Source organism: Galleria mellonella, unplaced genomic scaffold (assembly GCF_026898425.1).
Source record: "Galleria mellonella isolate WM207_F2 unplaced genomic scaffold, CSIRO_AGI_GalMel_v1 utg312, whole genome shotgun sequence".
NCBI classification, from domain to species: domain Eukaryota; kingdom Metazoa; phylum Arthropoda; class Insecta; order Lepidoptera; family Pyralidae; genus Galleria; species Galleria mellonella.
In genome coordinates this window covers 3,801,702-3,817,126 of record NW_026442074.1, presented here as the reverse complement: position 1 = coordinate 3,817,126, position 15,425 = coordinate 3,801,702, and the positions used below count along the sequence as shown (strand labels likewise).

The 15,425-nt window shown below is 33.4% G+C and overlaps 1 protein-coding gene across 1 annotated transcript in view; it reads left to right on the top strand.

The window, feature by feature from the left end:
- The window catches only part of LOC113515231 (uncharacterized), a 436,442-nt gene that overhangs the window by 312,040 nt on the left and 108,977 nt on the right, over nucleotides 1-15,425 (top strand). The gene's annotated exons all lie outside the window — the stretch shown is intronic.

The window sequence follows — 15,425 nt, the reverse complement described above, 5'->3', positions numbered from 1 at the left end:
CGCCAGAATTCAGCAGTGGACAATGAAGTTCCAATAGTGTATTTTAAATATGTGGCAACATTGGGGGGGGAGAGGGTTTGTTAGTAATGGAGACTAAGAATCCCATTGCTAGCAATATACCCAACCAGGTCGACCTCCTCGCGGTTCCCCCTGGAAACTATCATGGTTAATTCCTGATGAATTCATCATGATGGGCTAACTGATAACTGGTCAATTCTCATCTATCACCCTTCACTGGTTTCGCTTTCCGCCAGCGTATCCCGTTAGCGCAGGCGGTTCTACCATACCATTTTCACCCATCAAAAAAAAAAATATGTGGCAACAACGCGAACGGTTATCTGTGGTTTTCTATACCACTAACCTTTTTATGTAGATTGTCTAGAAAACTCAGCAATAAGACCACATTTTGTAATGTAAATGGTATGGTAACCCCGCCTGCGCTAACGGGATACGCTGGCGGAGCATCAGTGAAGGGTGATAGATGAGAATGAAAACAAGCCAGTTAGCCCATCATGATGAATTCATCAGGAATTAACCATGATAATTTCCAGGGGGAACCGAGAGTAGGTCGACCTGGTTGGGTATATTGCTAGCATTTTGTACTGTACTTATTGAAAATTCTTCAACAAGCTTTGTAATATTGGTGCAATAAAGTGTTCAAAAAAAATTCAAAATATCTTTATTCATGTAAGTCTATTACAGACTCTTATGATATGTCAAAACTACCGTTAAATAATAATAATAATTACTGTTTATAATTACTCCTCTCCATCCAAAGATTGCTTGGAAGAGATCACTCTTAGCGATAAGGTCGCCCATTGTTTTCTCATTGTGATTATTTCTTGTAATTGTTTATATTTATAATAAGTTTACTATTGTAATCTTTTGAAGGAAACAATAAAGAGTATCTATCTATCTATAATTAATTAAACTTCAATCTGTATATACATAAATATAAGAATGTATACAATAGATGTTAAAGGTCAGTGGACGACTCCCAATCTTATATCTATGATTTGCATTGTCGCGTATTCAACCAAACTATTGGTATGGTTAATTAAATTTCGCCACTTGGCGTCGCAGAGGCAACACGAATACGCTGACAACGGCCGCCCACGTTAATCCAATTACCATGTTATTGACAGGACACGAAACAACAATGTATTTTCATGATCTACGGTTCTTTAGTTAAGTACGTAAAGGTCAAGTTTATTGTTTTTTTTTTTTTAACAGAATGCATAGTGTTTTGTTTTTAAAGTTGATAATGGAATAATAACTCCGCATGCGCTAACGGTATACGCCGGCGGGGCACCATTGACGGATGATAGGTGAGATTGAAAAGGCAGGCCAGTTAGCCCAACGTGATGAATACATCTGGAATTCAACACGATGGTTTCCAGGGCAGACCACGTGAAAGTCGACCTCATAGGGTGTATTGTTAGCAATGTTGTTTTATGAATTTTTGTCACAAATTTTAATAAAATTTGTATAGAGATCCTAACATACAAAATCGGGGGGGAAAGGGATTGTTAGTAATGGAGACTGAGAATCCCATTGCTAGCAATATACCCAACCAGGTCAACCTCCTCGCGGTTCCTCCTGGAAACTATCATGGTTAATTCCTGATGAATTCATCATGATGGGCTAACTGGCATGTTTTCATTCTCATCTATCACCCTTCACTGGTGCTCCGCCAGTATATCCCGTTAGCGCAGGCGGGGGTTACCATACCATTTTCATCCATCAAAAAAAACTGTATGTTTTTTTTTTGATCGTCGAAGTCGAAGATTGAAATCGGGATTTATTGCTGGTATTTTTAAGTCATATTTATACAAACGAAAGTTGCATTTGGTTTTATGTATTTTTTTGCCATTTATGTTATCTCGCTTTTTTTTTGTGTATGTATATTGTAATTTGTATGCTGTAAGTAATGCAAATAAAATTATCTATCTATCTATCTATTTTATTACATTAAAGTATAATGGATATTCACGAAAATTATAACAGTAGAATTTATAAGTTGTTTGCATATTACTTATATGCATGTAACTGTGTAACCCTGTATTTGTTAATAAAGTTTATTATTATTATTATATACATATGTATTATTTCTCAGCTTATAGCTGGTTTTATTATTATTATTATTATTATTACTTGTTAGTAGTACTACTATTGGTGTATTTGAGTGATAGTATAATGACTATTTATATTAAGTAAAGCCGATAAATACAATTACAATACATTATGACTCCCGATAGTTATTATTCAACAATGACATAATCTGTAATAATATTCTGTGTAAAACAAGCTGACGGCCCACCTGATGGATAGTGGTAACCGTCGCCTATAGACATGAGCAGTACCATGGACATAACAGAGTATACTGTTTCGCCGATGATACCCCCCATGCGTTGCCATTCCTGAGGACTCAGGTGTTATTTCTCTGAACCCAGTAAATTCACGCCATATCCCACCCTTCAAACCGAAATACAGCCATGCAAACACAACTGCTTCACGGTTGAAACACGAATGGGACAGAGGTATCCAAGCAATCGACTTTTGTACAAAGTCTCTCTCTGGTAAATATATATATACAACTACATTTTGCGAAGAAATAAGTTTGTTACATTATGTACATACACCCTAACAGTACATCTGCTGATAATTAACTGCAAGACAATGAAACTTGTCTTGTTAACTTTATACGGGCATTGAGAGGAGACAGTAAAGTTGTATTAACTTTTACAATTTTCTTCCACAATATCTGAGGATTTGGAGATACAATGAGCAGTGTTTGCCTCAATTTCACGGTACACTACAATGATGTAGTTATTTTAAATCTCGAACTAAATTCCCGACGACAACTGTCAACTAAATGTAATTCCGTCTATACAGATAATTTAATACAATGTCTCACTCTGCCATTTTTAATCTGCTATGCAAACATAAGAGTTCGTTAAAAAAAGTGTTCTTGAAAAGATTGCTCTCAGCAATAAGACCACCTTACTGTACTTATACAATTGTATCGTTATATTTATTAATTGTCTTGCTTATTTCCTATATTGTGTAATGCAAATAAAGTATACTCATTCATTCATTCAAGAGTCTTGAAAATTTAACCTATTTACTAAATTTACCGGTATATTGTAAATCTGTTTAGAGTTAGAGTATTGACTAACTTCTAAATGGAAGAACCGATTTTGAATCAGTTCTTTTTTTTTATTTAAACAAATGTCTTCTTAACTATGATCCAAGAAAATCTGTTCAACAATTTGAAAATTATAATTTTTTTTCTGGTCTACACATGAAACAAGAAGTAAAAATGTAGATAAATTGTTGGGAGATTATGTATTAATTTCACTGATACAATCAATAATATGAAGTTATTAATGAAAATCTATCCGTTGTGCTCGTATCAATGATGGGTCATGGTTTTTTTTTATTTTAAATTTACTTTATATCGGATAATTTTACCAGTGTTTCTAGTCTACTAATTTTCACAAAATAGTAATTAAAGTGTTCCAGTGTTCAGTTCAGTGAATATAATTTATTTATTTAATTAAACATAAATTATTTTATTTATTTATTATCTTTTGTGTATAAAATAATATATGTTACATGTCTTTATTTATAGAAATAATGAAATAATGTTTTGATATGGGAAATAATTTGAAATAAACACAAAGTTGTATTTATATACGCTTCGTATTGCATCATTGTTTACTACAGTCAGCGAGGCGCTAATGATCATGCGGGCTTGGGCTTATTAAGAATTAACAAGGCAGTTTGCCATCCTTAATTCTCCAGTACAAATAGACGAAATACAAAGGTTTCTATTTCTACAAATTCCCCATTTCTTCTTTGGCCAAATAAAATCATCATTATTTATATAAATGTAGAAATTTGTCTTCCGCCTACACCCTCACACCCTAAAAAGAGATGTCTCGTTTTATCAACGCGAACGGTAGAACGCTTACTTTTTCATGTGTCTAATAGGAAAAATAAAAGATCGACTATGGAAATCAGAAATTGCATTCCAAATTGAACAGTATATAGAATTATATATATAAAAAAAAATACTATTTAAAAATGATTAATATTAGGTGTATTTGAATATAAAAATATTTTTATTCTATTCTTTAAATTAAACATTTTTTTTTTTAATGAAAATGTTTCTCAACACATTCAACATATTAAATCACAGATTATAAAATGTTTACGAGATATATTATCGTGCCATTACAAGTAATGTATTACTTTACAATACTAATAAATATCGAGAATTGGTCGCAAAACAAAATCCACTAAGCTTCACTAAAACATTTTATAGAGTAGAGTTATAAAATTTGAGACTATAAATGAAATCTGCTCATAAATATTTTATAACCGGTACGGTGAGACTGCACACAAACGGTCGAGTAAGTAGATAGTCAAATCATCAGTGTACAGACTTTTACACAGTAACAATTTTACTGTCTAAAAAGTTTTTTTAGACAGTAAAATTGTACAATATAAATAAGAAAGAATATTTTGTACAAAGTCTCCCTCACCAGAGGGAGACTTTGTACAAAAGTCGATTGCTCAGGTACCTCTGTCCCATTCGTGTTTCAACCGTGAAGCAGTTGTGTTTGCATGGCTGTGTTTCGGTTTGAAGGGTGGGATATGGCGTGAATTTACTGGGTACAGAGGAATAACACCTGAGTCCTTAGGAATGGCAACGCATGAGGGGTATCATGGGCGAAACAGTATACTCTGTTATGTCCATGGTACTGCTCATGTCTATAGGCGACGGTTACCACTTTCCATCAGATGGGCCGTCAGCTTGTTTGCCATTCTAAGTTGTATAAAAAAAAAAGAAATACTAGTAAAATCTTTAACAAAATATCTGGGGACCTCGATTTAGATTTATATAATACGAAGCTACTCGTAGAATCCGCGAAACGTTTGTCGACCTAGTGGTTCTTTAATGATTCGTCTTTCAGCGTGTGTTTAAATTTTTTATTCTACATTTATGTATCTATTAATTTAAATTTATTTTTGACTACACGTTAATTGCGACGACATATGGATTTTAGTTAAATCTTATTTTTGTTTCTAAACACTTGTATTTGGCTGTCTGTCTTTGTTGTTTATATAATAAAACTCTGTGGCTATGGTTTTTCTTTAAAAAAAAACTACCCTAATCATTATGTCAACGAATAGCTTTCTTACAAATCTCAAAGGAGACATGAAATACTAAGATTTCCAGACAATTCTCTTCCGAGAATAATGCAGAATGCTGTACTCCTTGATACTGCCCGAGTAATACGAGTATGTCTATTTCTTTCCTTGGAGCACTGAACTCTGGTCCACTTTGTTTCTACCGGAGGTTAATTCACCATTTCTCCTCATTCAGAAGGGTGATGTGTTTTAAGAAATAATAATAACATATTAAATAACCTTATCTAACAATAATAACCTGTGATAACAATGATATTTTTTGCAGCCAATTTTGTCATTTGTATAAGCCGTGTACTTAAATTATATAGATGGAGAGTCGCCGTACAAATGCTTCGAGAAAAGCAGGTCAACTTTTTCATACAATTTTTATGGGTGATTACTTTATAACTTCTATATTTATTTTGTCTTTTTAGACTTTTTTAATGCGCATAAACTAATTTTATTTATTAAATAATTATAAAGATACAAATATGTCGCGTACTTAAGTATAGATCACTAACAAAAAAAAACGAGTTAGCTAATTTAACAATTAACTCACAAAAAGTTGACCCGTATTTCAAACTCGATGCTCTATTCATATAATTTAAAGCCATATATTTTACATGAGAGCGTTGTACCAAATATCAGTTGTAAACCTTGTACAAAAGTCGTCTGCTTGGGAAGCTCATGGGTTTTCTACCGTGAAGAAGCTACGTCTGTAAAGTTGATTCGATTCGAAAGGAAGGGAATTTGGGAGTGAAATTGAAAGTGGATATTTATTTATTTACTTTAATACACGTTGAAATTGTATGTCCATTATTACTTGTTTTGGCACAATTGAAGTCAATTTCTTCGTGAAACACAATTTTATTTTGTGACGATAGAAGCTGTTGCCTTTCTTTACAGAGAAATAAAAATTTATTGCAATTCGTTACAAAGCGAAATCTGTGTGTAAACACGCATTATTTACAATGTGGGTATCTGTGATACATCTTGTCATTTATCGGTGTGTTCACGGTTGGAATAATTTTTGTATGGAGCATTACATATTTATATTGTAAAGCGATAACAATCGGTTTAACTTGCGCGTTTTATTGTGTGTGTTAGCAAGAATTCTCAACTAGTTTTAGATCCATCCGGGACCCTTAGTCTTTTTTTTATACAACTTAGAATGGCAAACAAGCTGACGGCCCATCTGATGGAAAGTAGTAACCGTCGACTATAGACATGAGCAGTACCATGGAAAAAACAGAATATACTGTTTCGCCCATGATACCCTCTATGCGTTGCAATTCCTGAGGACTCAGGTGTTATTCCTCTGTACTCTGTAAATTCACGCCATATCCCGTCCTTCAAACTGAAACACAGCCATGCAAACACAACTGCTTTACGGTTGAAACACGAATGGGACAGACGAGCAAACGACTTTGTACAAAGTCTCCCTTTGGTAATCACGAGCGACCATGCTGCTAGCGCAAACTTGACGTAAATTAAACCGGTCGTTATTATATTAAAATACAACGTGTACCTACAGGGCACAGAGTCATAACACCTTACTCCTCAGAAATGGCAACGCATGGGGTGTTTCATGGGCGAAATAGTATAGTCTGTTATATCTATGGTACTGTCCATAAATACAGGCAACAGTTACCGCTTCCTATCAGGTGAGCCGTAAGCTTGTTTGCCATTCAAAGTTGCACAAAAAAACCTACGATTTTTTTCAAAATAATATAACATACTTGTTCTGTAATGTGATGACGTGAATGACATATCCATACTAATAGATTGTGTATGAATGGTACCTAATGTTACTCCAAGGATATGAATCTGGGTAATTGGATCTCATTAGTAACAATCTCCCCCCCCCCCCCCCTACCTTTCCCCGATCGTTCGCTATTAGAACCGTATGCTTGACTACCATTATTGAACCCTCATTTAAAAAAAGCTATCGAACCTTAAAAATATCTAATAAGACTACTCTTCGATTCGATTATATGGAAATGTGCAATCAATTGTATTCTATAGATATATAAAATGGCAAGGCAACGTTTTGAATGTAATAAGTCGCTTATATAAAACTTTAAGAGCAATCTGTAACTAAGTGAAATGGCTATTCCTTGAATTTTAATAGAATCCGGATAATAATAGAATTTAGTTATTGAATAAAAGTTTAACTCTAAATTTATTTTAGTTTAAAGACTTTGGACAAAAGTCGTTTTGTTTCAACCGTAAAGCAGTTATGTTTGCATGGCTGTGTTTCGATTTGAATGGTGGGATATGGCGTGAATTTACAGGGTACAGAGAAATAACACCTGAGTCCTCAGGAATGGCAACGCATGAGGGGTATCATAGGCGAAACAGTATACTCTGTTATGTCCATGGTACTGCTCATGTCTATAGGCGACGGTTAACACTTTCCATCAGGTGGGCCGTCAGCTTTTTTGCCATTCTAAGTTGTATAAAATAATTTACTATATTTTATATTTAAACTATGAATACGATAATCTATACTTATCGAATCATTTGTCCTAACTGACTACAAATGTACAGCCAAAACTACCAAATATAAAAAGATGCAATTTAAATCTTATATTTATTATATTACGTTATATAATAACTTTAGCTTAAAAGGATTTAAAAAAAAAACTTAACAATAACTAGTTTATTACGAAATTGGTCTGCGAAAATGAAGCTAACATTTTGTGTCAATTGTAATTAGAGAAAGTACAGCCAGCATATTAATTATTTGAACATTTCTATTAACTCAAGGCATTTATGTACGCATACTGTTGACTAAATGAACGTTTGAAATTTTAAATTCTATGAAATATGTATGTTTCAGTTTGGAATGGATGACGATTACGGATTTGTCTATTTCTCTAATTTTAATCTGGTTCCAAGTTTTTTATTGCTTAATTTTACATAAACCAAGATTTAATAATGAAAATTGCAATGATCGAACATAGACTATTTTTTATTTTTGTAAAAACAAACAGTAAATAAGTTAGTGAAGGCAACGATGCCAGAAGTCGATCGCCACCGACTAGTGATGCGCCTGAACAATATATAATCCTTTTTGGGTCATTTCAAAGTCAAAGTGAACGTCAAAGTTGTAATTGACAAAGTTGATCGGATTGTTGGATATATTCTTGTGAAATTAAAAGTTTGGCACTTATAACTAACTACGTCCTTTATCCTCGACTCACCCTTACCGTTGCAGAAGGAAATTTTTACAGTGAGGGAAAAATATGCGGGGCAAAATCGATAACATTAGCATCCTTTTGAGGGAGTGTTCTATTAGTGAAACTGAATATTTCCCCCAATGACAATTTGGACGTTTAACAGTTTCCATCAGATGGCGCGTCAGCTCATTTATTCTGTGTTATCAATGCCATTAATAATTGCTATATTATTGTTATTATAACTAATAAATAATAACTCTTTATCTAGACACATTGGTAAATTTAGTCTCTGAAATAGAAAGAAAGAAAACATTTATTGACAACAACAAAAAGTTCCATAAATTATGAATTAAAAAAAACTTTACATTTATTATTGCCAACGTGGCCACCACTCAGCATGTGCTGCAGCAATTTAATTGCTACAGCGCTGATATTCTGTGGTACCCATACGTGACATTACGAACGACGACAGCAAACATATATATACATATAAATGAAGATATTTAAAGAAATTGAAGGTATATAAAGGATATACATATATATAGGCGTATAACACTATTATATAAGGGAATATAATAGTGTTAGTCAGTTGTTTTGTGTTCTTTATAGCGGATGAAAAGTCGGATTAAAAGCTTTTGCTTAAGCAATTTCAAAAATATATAAAAGTAGTGATTCCTGGTTTCGTTCGGTTAAATAAGACTTTCCGAAAATAATATATAACCTAGTCGTATGTAGTAGCATAATAATATTAGCAAATAATAAAGCTTTCAATAGGTGAAATAATTCTAAAAATCTGTTGAGTATATTTTGAGTTTATTAATTATAAACAAATGAACAAATCATCAAATATTTCCTCTTTATAATAATAATATTTGAGAGTAAAAAATGATTGTCGATTTATAGGATTTTTGAAAAAAAGTTATATCATTCATGGCAAAATTATTATAAGACCAATATAGAGTGAACCATATGAATTGCGAAAATAATAATTCTGAAAGAATTTCATAATATATAATATTTAATATTATGGTGATTTTATAATAAGTGGATACTGTAAATGTTATGTTTATTTTATTTATTTATTTCAAGTAAACAGTTACATAGACAATATATATGTATTCTTAATGCTGCGAAACTGCATTGCAGTTTTTTTTTATTTTATTTTATATTATACAAAAATCCACAGCTCTTAAAAAATAACTTACATGCTAAATCTCTTATGAATACGGCCAATAACGGTTTTTATTTATACAAACAAAAATTTTGATTTCAAAGCGAGGTAGGAAAGTTAGAGTGGGTGCAAGTAATATAAGCATTTGTCTACAGCTTTGTAATATGTAATATGTAGTATGAAATTATTTTAATTTGGCTATTGTGGTTGGAGGTCCTGGGTAAGTCGTGCTCACTAAAATGTCCAGGCAGGTGGTGGCGCGACGGTCTGGACTATTGGGTCCCCTAAAATATGGTTAAATGCAATGATGGCTGGCTCATCCGTCATACTCGTGAACGGGTGCTGCCTGTAGGGACTGGTCTGCTCTAATCACTGTAATTGATTAATTTTATTGATTTGTTTCAATAGTTTGTATTCACACAAATTCATTATTTATATAATTAAACTTTTTGTAAAAAGCAACAGTTTCTTAGAAGTTCTTCTAAACGCGATTTCAGCCAATGAAATTGCATTCCAAATAAGCGGTAATGAAAAAAAATTACTATTCAAAAATGCTAAGATCATTTGAAAAAAAAAATTGTTTTCTTTCTTTCTTGCTATCATTTCAAATTCTTCTTTCAGAATAAAATATCGCGTAAAAAAATGTACACAAAAAATGCGGAACAACGGAGAACTTCCTAAGTGCTAATAACCTTGTATAATCTCTTAAAAGAGATGACGATGTTTTTTGTTTCGAATTTAAATTAAAGAGAATCTGTCCAGTGATTTATTATGGTTACCATGCTATACGTTGAAGTAATGCATAAATTAATCTTATTTTAGACTTGGAATATTCCTGTTTTGTCGGCCATGACTGACATTGATATTGGATTTTTTTTTTATAATAGCAACTATATAATAAATCTACATTTTTTTTTTTCTTAATTACTAAACATGTTATTAGTATCTAAAGATCAAAATAGGACTGAACAGTAAAATCTTAAGAAAATTAAAAAAAAATGTTTTGAGCACAAGTTAAATAAAATTCCGTATTTTAATTTCTTTAAATTTTATTACTTTAAATGAATATAAATGTAAATAGAACTTTTATTTTTATTTTTAAATGTAACATGCAATATTATAACACTAATCGATTTTTTTGATAATTATCAGTTACTGAAAATGTTACCGTTACGATTTAATACAAAGATGAAGTCAGATTAGTTCTTTTTATTTTTTTTAAGTGATAAGTTCGTATTATAACACAATATTTTGTATTAGGTATATACGTACTAAATGGGATGGAGAAGGAAACAAGCTACTTTTTATCCCGGTCAGTAAATACATCCCGATTACGCGAACGAAGTCGTAGGTAAAAGCTAGTAAAATATATTCTCTTGAATATAATAAGAGAAAATAAACTCGCAAAACTTTTCACATAACTGGTATAGAAAAAAAATATGAGAACATAATTGGCAGCTGAAAGTATTTACTTTGGGTAAATACCATTCAAAGTTATCGCATCTTGTTAAGAAATTGGCTAACTACACGTGATAAGTGAAAAAAAGAACAAATTTATAGCCCGGCAATTTCATTTTTACGTAACTTGGAACGTAAATAAGCTGACAATTTACCTGATAGAAAATAGGAACCTTATAATATGAACAGGACCGTGGATGTCACAGAATACACTGTAACACATATGGGACTCCGCTTGTGTTGTATTTCTTGAGAACTAAAATATTATGCCGTGTGCTCCCGGCACAGAATAGGCCACCTCTTCCTTTCCCATGGATGTCGTAAGAAGCGACTAAGGGAATTTAACGGTCGAGTGATGAGCAGCAGCGTCCCTCTCGAAATATCGCCATAGCCCATCTACGGTTGCCAATCCACCTGCTAAGCGTGGTAACTATTGGCAACTCCCAACCAATAGTAGGAAAGCTGATATAGTATGGGAAGGTGTTATTAATTTGCAAATTTACGTTTCTTATCATTTACGTCCACAAGACTCGGGATGTTCAATATAGCGTAACAGTATTTCATCCCGAGACAAAAATTACTGTTGTACAAATCGCAAGTCTTGAGTACTGCTCTCGTCTGTGGGCCGAAACACCTGAATATCAGCTTGATCTCTTAACTTGGTTCAAAGACAAGCTATGAAAATTATCAATAATCCCAAGCTCATAGGCAGTATTGAGCTCTTAAGTCTAAGGCGCAATTTTGCCTCCCTTTGCGTATTCTACTATTTGTATAACGGATTGTATTCTGAGAAATTGTTCGAAATTATTTCCACAGCCACCTTTCATCATCACATCCCGTGTGATTGACAGGGAATTCTTACATACCAAAACCTCGCGGTCGCGTACAGTGCGGTTTCAAAAGAGTTTTACTGCGAACGCTCAAGCTGTGAAATAAGCTTCCTACCGGGATTTCCCCAAGAAACTACAGTATGGAGTTCTTTAAAAAGAGTGTAAGGTTTTTTCAGGGTCAGCAATGCACACGGTACATTCTTAGTATTGCAGACATCCATAGGCTATATTGATTATTTACCATGAAATGAGCTGTATGCCTGTTTGCTACCTTCATAGTATAAAAAATAAATGAAAAATGATTGTTACTTATTACATACTTCAAAATTTACGTAAAGCCGTCGTCCGGTAAGCCACATCAGAGGTCCTCCTGTATAATAAAGGTGACTTTGATGTCTTAACATCAGAGGGCGCCACCCTCACACGAATAGCAGTAGAAGTCATATATTTTTTATTATTTTACATCTTTCTCGGTAATACCAATGTCACTTAGGATATTGGGTGAATTTTAAATCTATCTCATTTAGTATGGAGAAGCTAGATATTTTTGCTACTGGAATATATTCTACGGAATAAAAAAAATCTTTTGAGATCATTTTTGCCCATAACCTATTTTTATAAAACTTGACAAATTCAAAGACCACCAATGGTAAGTGGTAACCGGCATATGAGCCAGCACTATAGAATACAGTGAAATGAATATTTTCTGTGGCAAGAAAACACTTTGAATTACCCTTACTTCCCTTTAACCGACTTAAATCCCAAGCAACGAATTAATTAACGTTTCTAAAGTAACTAACACTATCAAGCACTTAGTGTACTTCTCGTACTTAGTACTTACATTATTTTTTTACCAAAAATATCTCCAATCCTTAGAATACGTACTTCTAGAAATAGCGAGTATCAAAAAGCGACCTTAAAAAATTATCATAATATTTGTATTTTTTTATACAAATTATTCTATCACCCTTTAATGCTGAATTAATTTCAATGAAATTTCGTTTACAAATAAACACGGATTTTATGTATTAACACATGAGATACTTTAATCATAACTCGTGCAGGCAAAGCTGTGGAATGGAACTAGTTTAGAGTAGATACTTACATATAAATACTTTATAAACGTCTAAAAAACTGCCAAACATTTTATCCTTTTATGTAACTTCAATACGTAACTTTTCGACCCTTAGAGATTGAATTTCAGAAGTTCCTTTGTTGCGAAAGGTTGCGTACAAAAACCTCCATGTTATAAATTTCGAATATTAATAAGTTCGATTAGAAAAGTATTATTAAGCTACAAAAAAATATATTTTACTTTAAAAGGGAAACATACATATCTTTACAAGTACAAGTAATTCTACTAATATTATAAATATAAAAATTATATGTGAAAATTTCCATCTATATTAGCTATTGTCTATCCACTGGTGAACATAGGTCTCTCCCATGGACTGCCATATGGAATTGTCCTGGGCTACCTACATTCATTGACCTCCTACAATGCATTTGACACTCTTTCTAGTTGAGAACCGTCCTTGTTTTTGCCGGTACGGGATTGTCACTCAAGAACCTTTCTACCCAATCGGTTGTCGACACTTCGAGCTATATGACCAGCACATTGTTACTTCAGCTTGCTTGCTTCAGTTTATTCTGTGGATATTCTTATTTGGGATTCTATAACATAAAAAAACTCCGAGCCTAGCGCGATTCTTAGCTGGTTGAGTAACTTGAAGCTTATGCATAAGAGCAACATGTAGGACCATATAAATGAATACTGACGGTACTTTCTATACTAATTCACGTAGGAAAATTGCTTTTTTTTTTATTTATTTTATTTAATCTTTATACAATCAATCATAGGCTATAAGTATCCCACTGCTGGTCAAAGGCCTCCCCCAACTGCTGAAAATAAAATTATGTTTACAAACAAAAATGGTTTACAACTAACGGAGTTATGAGGTAACAAACACATAAAAAAATACAACCGAATTGTAATCCTCTTTTTTGAAGTCGTTTGAAAAAATACAACATGTAAGAAGTTGGTTGACAAAACAGTATAATATTACTGAAACTTCCTTTTCTTGAAATCAATTGTACTATATGGTAATTATTTATGCAATGTATTGGATAGTTTTTACTATCAGTGTAGTCTACGCCATGTCTACGAAATTGCTACGGCGTAGCTCGGCGTAGCTCCTTACATTTACGGCGACCACGTCTTTATTTATGTTAATTAGAATGAAATGTATCCCACATTTTAATCTAATATATGAGTTACATTATATACAAAATTATTCAATATGATGCCTACGGCCACTTTCTATCATCGTACGGCTCGCCATCGACAGGGAGTTCACCCTCATACCTTACAGCCTAAATGGTCGCGTACAACGCGGTTTCAGAGATGCTTTCTTCCATGAACACTCAGGTTATGGAATGAGCCGAGGTTTTCCCGAGAGACTACAGCATGGGGTTCTTCAAAAAGGGGGTAAAGAGGTTTCTTCAGGGTCGGCAACGCGCGCGTAATACCTCTGGTATTGCAGGCGTTCATAGGCTACGGTAACCGCTTACCATCAGGTGGGCCGTATGCTTGTTTGCCACCACAGTGGTATAAAAAAAAAATTCTTACAAATCTGATTAACTGTTTAAGTGTAATTTAGTATCAAATATCTATACTTATATATTGATATTATTCATCATCATATCAGCCATTAATAGCCCACTATTGGAGATAGATGGCGTGAATTTGCAGGGTACAGAGTAATAACATCTGAGTCCTCAGGAATGGCAATGCATGGGTGAAACAGTATACTCTGTTATGTCCATGTTACTGCTCATGTCTATAGACAACGATTACCGCTTTCCATCAGGTGGGCCGTAAGCTTTTTTGCCATTCTAAGTTGTATAAAAAAAAAGATGCCCCCTATGAAGCGAGATTTGGCCAACAGTTGTTATGCTTGGCAGACGGGTTGGTAACCACAGTTAGGCTTTGATGATGTTTTAAGAGGGAAGCTGGTGGCCATCCCTCGACTATTAAATTCCCTTAGTCGTCTCTTACGACACCCACGGGAAAGGAAGAGGTAGCCCATTCTACGAGTATACCAGAACCACATAGCAAATTAATTATATTAATACGATTTAACTTAAAAATTTCAAAACATACATTGTTAAGTCTTCGTCCTGTCCATAAATAAACTGGAAACTGTCTTTTACGGCCATTTGGGTCTTTTATGAGCCCAAAATACGGGTACAATGTGCACTGAAATGTGTCTCTTTTATGAAAACACACTGACGCCGAAGCGTCGGGAAGTTAGCGTAGCAAATTGCAACGTTTCAAACGTAATTAATTACTCTTACGAGTATTATTACAATTTCAAAGCTTTTAGTAATTAATACTGTTAAATTATTAATATGAACGTACTAACTATAATAGCCTGAGACACCGCCGTTGATTTCTACAGACGTAAGACTTGTTAATGAGACTTGGTTTAAATAAAAAATGAACTTAAATGTAATATAATGCATTCTGCTTCGCCTTCTGTTAGATATGTGGGTAGTACTAAGCATGTACAGGTGGCTACGTCC